Genomic DNA, 9263 nt, shown 5'->3' on the forward strand with positions numbered 1-9263 from the left:
GCTGGTGCAACCACTCTGGAAAAGCAGTATCTCTTAAAGTTGAATATACGTACATATCTATGACATAGCAGTTTCACTCCTAGGTCCATCCACAGAAGTGCATCTGTGTACCCAAAGACATGTTGAAGAATGTTTATAGCAGGGGCTCCTGGGTGGCTCAGTCTGTCGATTTCAGCTCAGATCACGATCTCACAGACTGAGCTCTGCTCAGGCTTCACAACGGGCATGGAGCCTTTTGGGGTTCCCTTTCTCCCTCTCTCTCTGCCCCTCCCCTGCTTGCTTGCTCGAACATGCACGTACTTTCTCTCTCTCAAAAAAAAAAGAATGTTTATAGCACTGCTATTTATAAGTAACCTTAAACTGGAAACCTAAATGTCCTTCGATAGAATGGATAAGTAAATTATGATATATTCATACAATGGAATACTATGTAACAATAAAAGTGGAAAACTATGGCCACACACAAGAGATGTGTAAACCTGACCAAGGCAATGCTGTACAAAGTGCGACACAAGCAATGCATATTTAAAATTTTTTATTTGTATAAAACCCAAAGCAGGCAAAATTAATTTATGCTGTAAGAAGACAAAAATGGTTACTTTAGGTAATAGAGAAAGACAGTGACTGCAAAGGGGAAATTAGGGATGATATATTTCTTGCTCTGAGTTGTCATTAGATAGGTGTGTTCACTTGTGATAATTGAGCTAGATACTATTTTTGTGCAGTTCAATAAAAAAAATTTAAAAAACAAAATAGGATATTTAAAAAATAGTTTTGTAAAAATTAAGTCTTCCTTGTATTTTTCACCTTAGTGGGAGAGTTTTAATGGATGAGACGTAACTGGTAGTGTTCCTCAAACTTCATTGTACATATGACTCACCTGGGCTTCTCATTTGTTTGTTTTAATCTTTTGGGGGTTTTTTTTTTGTTTTAATCTTTTTTAGTGTTTTTATTTATTTTTGAGAGAGAGTCACAGAGTGCACGCGGGGGAGGAGCAGACACAGAGAGAGACACAGAATCTGAAGCAGGCTGCAGGCTCTGAGTTGTTAGCACAAAGCCTGAAACGGGGCTCGAACCCACAAACAGTGAGATCATGACCTGACCCAAAAGTCAGATGCCCAAGAGACTGAGCCATCCAGGTGCCCCATCCCCTGGGCTTCTTTTAAAAAGGCAGATTAATAATTAATAATTATTAATAAAATTGTTCTGGGGTAGGGACAAGATCCTTGCATTTTTAACAAACTGACAGATGATGCCCATACTTTGAGTCGCTAGGACCTAGGCCAGGGCTTCCCAAACCATTTTCCACAGATAACAATGCTTTGAATTAATAGATGTTAGTACTGCTGACATTTAATAGAACCCTTCTTTTAAGATATTATACTTTTAGGCCATTCCTCTTACTTTGTCATAATTTATTTTTAAAAATAAATGTGCCATACCTGGGAATAGTAAACTCAATAAACGTAAAGCTCAATTAACATACCTGTGTGCCAGACACTGCGGTGCTACCTCATTTAATCCAGAAGAATACGCCAGGAAGTGGCAGGAAAGACCACCTGATGAACACACACATTGGCACCTTGTGTATATGCGACCCTTAGCAAGTGGCATCTCTGTGATGGACTGTCTATTATTGCATGGCCGGGCAAACTTTTTCTGTAAGAAGCCACGTGGTATCTAGGCTTTGCAGACCGTAGGGTCTCTGTCACAACTGGTAGACTCTGCCATCATAACCTGAGAGCGATCATAAATAAATGGGCATGATGTAATGTAAATAATGCCAGTGTAAATAATGGGCATGACTGTGGTTCGCAAAACTTCATTGACAAATCAGGTGACAGGCCAGTTTCCAACCTCTGGTCTATTGGATCTTCTATCAACGGTAGGTACCCTGTCTTGAAATTTTCACATATTGTATCTTGGACTATATTTTAAAATCTCTATTTTCTACTAAAATTTCAAAGATGAGTTTTAACCTTTTAAAACAAATAGTCCATGGGCATATGGCATCTCAAGAGTGATTTTTTGGTGTTGTGAATGGTCACTCATAGTCAAATAAGTTTAAAAATGATCATCCAAGGACAAAGAGAATCCTCCAATGATATAGCGAGTCATAACATAGGGGGGTGAAATCTTAAGATAAAATCGCATTCTTGAGCCACATACTTCCTAGGTCACTAGCCAAACTATGGTTTCTCAGGACTGGCAACCATTAACTGTTATATTACTAAGTTGGTGTATAAACTGCATAGAAATAATGTATCTGAATTTAGATTCCTATGATTGGCTGGAGTTGGAAGTCCATGCCATGAGGCTGTCAAAGATAAATGAAGTTGGGCTTTAAAGTGGTGAAAACAGATCGTGTTTACTACTGAGAGCCAGGGAAAGAGCTGAGCCCCATTTCAATTTTGAAGCAGGGCCTGGGATTTTAAAGCAAGAATGAGGGTGTAGGAGGCAAAGTGATCCAGGCTTCATGTGAAAAGTGACGAACGGTTGGTCCATATATATCCCATCAGGCCAGCTGTGTCTGCTACCTAGCAAGTATTGAAGATAGAACTTTATCTTCCCACAGAGACCGAGAGACAGAGGCCCTACCCCTCCTTACGATTACATTTCCAAGAAATAGCTTTTGGTCCTTGAGAAAAACACTCCTGAGTAGGAGTTATAGAGACAGATAGATAGAGCTAGAGCTAGAGAGATATAGACTCTCAAAGGGATAGACAAAGGAGTCACAATTTTAATAAAGCCCCCTTATTAGTAAATGCTCTAAGAAAGGGTGTTCAGGAGTCTGTGATCAGGTCCTACCCTGCTAGAAAAAAACAGCAAACTCTTTTGATAGCTTTGTGCTTTCCTGGGACTCCAAAGGGGGCCGGGTTGTTCCAGGGCCACAGCCTAATGCTGCTAGAAGCCATGTTACAGTTTGGTCAAGTCTCTTACTGCAAGGGTTTGAATGGACTGTTCATGCTAAATTTTTGCCGTTCTCAAGGCCCATTCATTATTGTACATACTCTCATGTTCTTGGTACCTATGGAAGGTATAATCAGAGAAAAGAAAAAGTGTTTTAGAACCAAAGGACCAAAATGACCAAGTGTTTGGCCATTAAGTTAGCCTAGTGGGGAAAGAGTTACAGATAGGGAGCGAGGCAAACCACAAGAGACTCTTAAATACAGAGAACTGAGGGTGGATGAGGGTGGGGTGGAGAAGAGGGGAAATGGGTGATGGGCATTGAGGAGGGCACTTGTTGGGATGAGCACTGGGTGTTGTATGTAAGCCAATTTGACAATAAATTACATTAAAAAATTAGATTTGGCTATGTTGGCTCAAGCCTTAGGTTCAGAAAGCCAAAATGAAGGCTCACATTTGTGGAAGGATAGCTTATTTGGCCATGAGACAAGTCTAAGCAAAGCCTAAACTTCCTTAATGAGTTCGGTTTGGGGGAAAACTAGGGATTTTATTATGTATGTGAAACTAAGATAGTTCATATACTAATTCAAAGGTGCTAGACACCCATAATAAAGTAAAGGCTTTGAAGAATCAAATTAGCCAGTAAAATTCATCTAGTGTCCATTCTGGGCAGTTTTGGGAATTTGTCAAGGCAGATACACTGACGGCCTCTACGCTTTACAAAATACGCAGAGAGGAAGGGAAATGGCCATCCTGATGAAACTACAACCATTGTGATCGCAGGAGGCAGAGATCAAATAGCCAAGGCGCTTTTATCTTGCTCCAAAGTAGTGATGGAAGAAAGATCAGGATTCGAGAAGTCAGGCAGTCCAGAGGCAAAGCACATTTTGATACTGCAAATGTAACCAGTACAGCAGGTTCATCGGTTCCTTCTACTGACGGTTAAAGGACAATCGGGTCAATAAGAATATTCATTAATATTGGACTACGACTTTACAAAATCTGGTACATTGGACCAGAAGATGAACAGTCCTCCTGAAAGGCACAGGGAACAAACATAATAGGCTTGTTTAACATGCCCACCAATAATAATATTCTCCTGAATTTCTTTGAAATTGTTCTCTTGATTTTAACCTTTGTTAACATTTTGTTATATAAATTAACCCATTTATTATAGGCTAGCAATGTTTCAAATGGTGGAGCTTCTACTCGTCTTTCAACTCCTTCAGTTCAGACTTTACTGTGACGCAGAAATGGTGTCGTAGGTCCAGAACTACCGGCTATGGTTTTCATGCAGGAACCACAACGCCAGGTCCCCACAGCTCATCTTTTCATCCTGGTTTTGCCACAGAAGAAGCAAATGTACTTGGTGTGCTGGCATTTTTCAATCTTCCTCACCGTTTTCCTGGGAGGCACCATAATGGGTTCTGTATTTACTGACAATTCCAACCTTCTTGGCAGGTTTAGCCATGTTGCTGCAAACTAGGTCTGAGCCCAGAGAGCTGGATTTTAACATTCTTGGGGCACCTGCATGGCTCTGTCGGTTGAGTGTCCCATTTCAGCTCAGGTCATGATCTCACGGTTCACGAGATCAAGCCCTGTATCTGGTTCACTGCTGTCAGTGTGGTACTTGCTTTGGATCCTCTGTCCGTCTCCCTCTCTGCCCCACCCCTGCTCCTGCTCTTTCTCTCAAAATAAATAAACATTAAAAATAAATAAATAGTATTTGTTAAGTACTTGCTAAATGATTTCTAGCACATACAGGTAAAGCCTTCTATAATAAAAAAATAAAATTTTAAACTTGTAAAACAGATTAAAAAGTGATTATTCTAAATATTGAAACATATCATTCGCTTGTGGCGCCTGGGTGGCTCAGTCAGTTAAGCATCCAACTTCAGTGCAGGTCATGATCTCACAGTTTGTGAGTTTGAGCCCCACATCGGGCTCTGTGCTGACAGCTCAGAGCCTGGAGCCGGCTTTGGATTCTGTGTCTCCCTCTCTCTCTGCTCCTCCCCTGCTCATGCTCTGTCTCTCTCTGTCTCAAAAGTAAATAAACATTAAAAAGATTTTTTTTAAAGCAGTAATTGGGAGAAGAAAAAAGAAACATATTATTCCCTTTACAAAAGGGCTTCATGACAGGATTCCTTTAGCTAATTATCTCCTATAGGGCATTTAGAATAAATGTAACACACTTACCTTACAAACCATTTTGAGTACTACTTACAGAATTCCAAATTGTCTCTAAAATCTGTTCCTATCAGCCACTTCCTCAAGTGCAACTATTAAACTTGGGTTCTAATGTTAGTGTTAATAAAATACTTCCATTATCTACTCCGTATTTCTAACTCACCATACCTTACATTTGTCAAAAGCTGCTCCAAAATATTCTCCAAAATATGACCTTTGCTACAAGAACAAGTGCATCTATTCTATAGCAAGAAAATAAACGTTTTGTTGTTTTTTAAAAATACGCACTAGAGGGGGGCCCCTGGGTGACTCTGTCAGTTAAGTTTCCCACTTTGGCTCAGGTCATGATCTCGCAGTCTGTGGGCTGACAATGCTCTGGGCTGACAGCTCAGAACCTGGAGTCTGCTCTGGATTCCGTCTCCCTCTCTCTCTGCCCCTCTTCCATTCATTCTCTCACTCTCTTTCAAAAATAAACAAACATTAAAAACTTAAAAAAATATGCACTAGAGGGGCCCCTGGGTGGCTTAGTCAGTTGAGCATCTGATTTTTGATTTTGGTTCAGGTCGTGATCCCAGGGTCTTGGGATTGAGCCCGGGGCAGGCTCTGTGCTGAGTGTAGAGTCTGCTTAAGATTCTCCCTCTGCTCTTCTCCCCTGCCTGTGCTCTAAAAGAAACACAAAACACAAAAAACAAAAAGCAAAAGCAAAGAAAGAAGAAACAAACACACTAGAAGCTTTCACTTGGTATCATCAGTGTTTCTCATTTCAGTTATCCTAGTCTGCATGAATGTTCTCATTTTGGTTGTTTCAAAAATATGTCTTCCAGCTTTTTATTGATATAGAACATTTACATTTCTCTTAAAAGTTTTATGCCCTTTGATCCTATCTCCTAATTACAGCCTCCTCGGACTCACTGATCTCTCTGTAGTTTTGCCCTCCAATCAGAATTAATTTGCATTTCCCTGATGACTAATGATGTTGGGTGTCTTTTCATGTACAAATTGATCACTGCCTACATCTCCTTTAGTGAAGGATCTGTTTGTCTCTTTTACCAGAATTTTATCTTCTGATTTTAACTGTTCCTTATGTAGTCTTTTTTTTTTTTTTAAGATTCTATTTTTAGGTAGTCTCTACACCCAGTGTGGTCTTGAACTCACAAACCCGAGATCAAGAGTCATAGGCTCCATCAACTAAGCCAGCCAAGCAGTCTTATGTATTCTTATATATAGTCCTTTGTCTGACTTAAGTGTTACTAATATTTCTTCTCAGTCAGCAGTTTTCTATTTTCTTAATGGATATCTTTTAAATAGAAGACATTAAAATTTTTTTTAACATTTATTTTTGAGAGACAGAACATGAGCAGGAAGAAGCACAGAGAGAGAGAGACACACAACCTGAAGCAGGCTTCAGGCTTTGAACTGTCAGCACAGAGTCCAACGCGGGGCTTGAACTCACAAACTGCAAGATCATGACCTGAGCAGAAGTTAACCAACTGAGCCAACCAGGCGCCTCAACAGAAGACACTTTTAAACTTGAAAAAGCTTTGATTTGTCAATTTTTTCTTCAAAAATATTTTTCTATGTTGCCCCATGGGAGTTTTATATTTTTTGTTTAAATCTGTTTTAATTTTGTACATATTGTGGGGTAAGATTTGAGGTTAAATTTTTCCCCCATAAAGATTTATCTAATTGTTTAACCATTTGTTGAAAAAGCAGTTTCCCCCCATCAAACACCCATGGCATTTTTGTCGAGTCAATTGAGATCAACCTGAAGATCTACCTGTAGACTCTTTTTTAAAAATTTATTTCTTTAAATGTTTTATTTATTTTTGATAGAGAGAGAGAGACAGAGCATGAGAGGGGGAGGGGCACAGAGAGAAGGAGACACAGAATCTGAAGCAGGCTCCAGGCTCTGAGCTAGCTGTCAGCACAGAGCCTGATGCGGGGCTCGAACCCACGAACGTGAGATCTGACTTGAGCCTTAACCACTGAGCCACCCAGGCGCCTCTCTACCTGTAGACTCTCTATTCTCTTGCACTGACATATAGGTCTATCCTTAAGCAAATACCACACTATCTTGATTACTATAGTTTTATGTGAGATTTGCTATCAGATGAAAAACTTTGTTCTTCTTTTCCAGAATTATTTTACCTATTCAAGATTCTTTGTATGTCCATGTAAACTTTAAAATCAATTCATAAATATCTGCCCAAAAAGCCTGCTTGGATTTTGGTAAGCATTGCTTAGAATCAATGGGGGAAACATATACCTTAAAAATACCATCTTACAGGGGCACCTGCATGGCTCAGTCGGTTAAGCGGTTAAGCGTCTGACTTCAGCTCAGGTTATGATTTCATGGTCTGTGAGTTCAAGCCCTGTTGGGCTGTTGGGCTCTGTGCTGACAGCCCAGAGCCTGGAGCCTCCTTCAGATTCTGTCTCCCTCTCTCTCTGCCCTCCTCTGCTCACAGTTTCCCTCTCTCTCTAAAATAAACATTAAACAAACAACAACTGCCTTACAGGGGGTGACTGGGTGGCACAGTCGGTAAAGCATCTCTTTGTTTCAGCTCAGGTCATGATCTTGGGTTAGTGAGTTTGAGCCCAGGGCCAGGATCCAAGGGGACAGTGTGGAACATGCAGGGATTCTTTCCCTTTCTCTCTGCCCCTCCCCTGCTAGTGCCCTCTCTCAAAGTAAACTTAAAAAAAAAAAAAAAAATCCCATCTTCGAGGGGCTCCTGGATGGCTCAGTCGATTAAATGTCTAACTCTAATTTTGGTTCATGGTATCCATGTTGGCCTCTGAGCTGACAGCACAGGGCCTGCTTGGGATTCTTTGTCTCCCGCTTTCAAAATAAACAAACTTACAAAAAAAATACTGTCTTCCAATTCTTGGACGTGATATTTATATTCTTTTATTAGGTCTTTTAAACATTTCTTTCAGTACTGTTTTGAAGTTTTCAGTATACAAGTTTTTCACATTTAAAAAAATTTACCCCTACTGATTTTTCAAAAAAAAATTTTTAAGTTCATTTATTTATTTTGAGAGCGAGCGAGAGAGCGAGCAAGCAAGCACTCATAAGTTGGGGAGGGGCAGAGAGGACAGAATCCCAAGAAGGGTCCACCATGTTACCTACAAAGAGCCCAGTGGGGGCTTGAGCTCAGGAACTGTAAGATGATCTAAGCCAAGATCAGGAGTCGACGCTGAACTGAGCCACCCAGGTGCCCTGATATGCAACTGTTGACTTATCTAATGCAATCCTGTTAATTATTAGTAGTAGCATTTTTTTGTATTTTCGTCGTTAGGATTTTCTTTTTGTATGTGCTAATCTGTGAATAGACAGTTGTGCCTCATCCTTTCTAATCTATGACACCAACTAGCACCTCAAGTACAAGTTTGAGTAGTAGTAAAAGCATACATCTTCATCTTGGTTCAGATCTTGGGGTGGGGGGGGTGTTCAATATTATATTCCTAAGTATGTTGCCAGTAGGTATTTTATAAATTCCCTTTATTATGTTGAAAAAGTTCCCTTTTATCCATTTGCTGAGAGCTTTTATGATGAACTCTGTAAAATGCTTTTACTGAATTTGTAAATTTTTCCCCCTCAATTTTGTTACTATGGTAAATAATACTAATTGATTTTCAAATATTATATCTACCTTGCATTCCTGAGAAAACCTCACTTTGTCATCTAATAAGGTTTGTATTATTTGAAAATAAACTGTATAAAAATTATTTCTTACACATTGCCGGGTTCAAATTGCTAATATTTTGTTACAGGGTTCCTTCCCCCCGTTTCCTAAAATGTTTCGTAAGACGGTATAATTTTACACTTAAGTGTTTGACAGAATTCACCAGTGAAGCCATCTGAGCCTAGAAATCTCTGTGTGGGAGGAAGAGTAATTCAATTTCTAAAACAGATACGGGAATATTCAAACTTTCTATCTGTTTTGGTGATTTGTGTCTTTCAAGAAATTTATCTATCTCATCTGTCAAATTTACCAGAATATTATATCTAAACAAAGAAAAACAGGACAAAGGCCAGGCCCTCCTTTGGGCGAGGCCAAATTCCTCACTACACACTGACCTTGTTATACACTTGGTGACAAATTCACAGGTAAGGAGTCGTGATGTTGACAACCTACTTAAGAGAGGGAGGGAGGAATACATAGCAGATA

At 39.8% G+C, this 9263-nt stretch overlaps 1 pseudogene; it reads right to left on the reverse strand.

Moving 5' to 3' along the window:
- Window positions 1-4112: 4112 nt before the first annotated feature.
- LOC115273219 lies at window positions 4113-4378 on the reverse strand (annotated as a pseudogene).
- Window positions 4379-9263: the final 4885 nt, after the last annotated feature.

This window comes from Suricata suricatta, chromosome 2 (genome assembly GCF_006229205.1).
Source record: "Suricata suricatta isolate VVHF042 chromosome 2, meerkat_22Aug2017_6uvM2_HiC, whole genome shotgun sequence".
NCBI lineage: Eukaryota > Metazoa > Chordata > Mammalia > Carnivora > Herpestidae > Suricata > Suricata suricatta.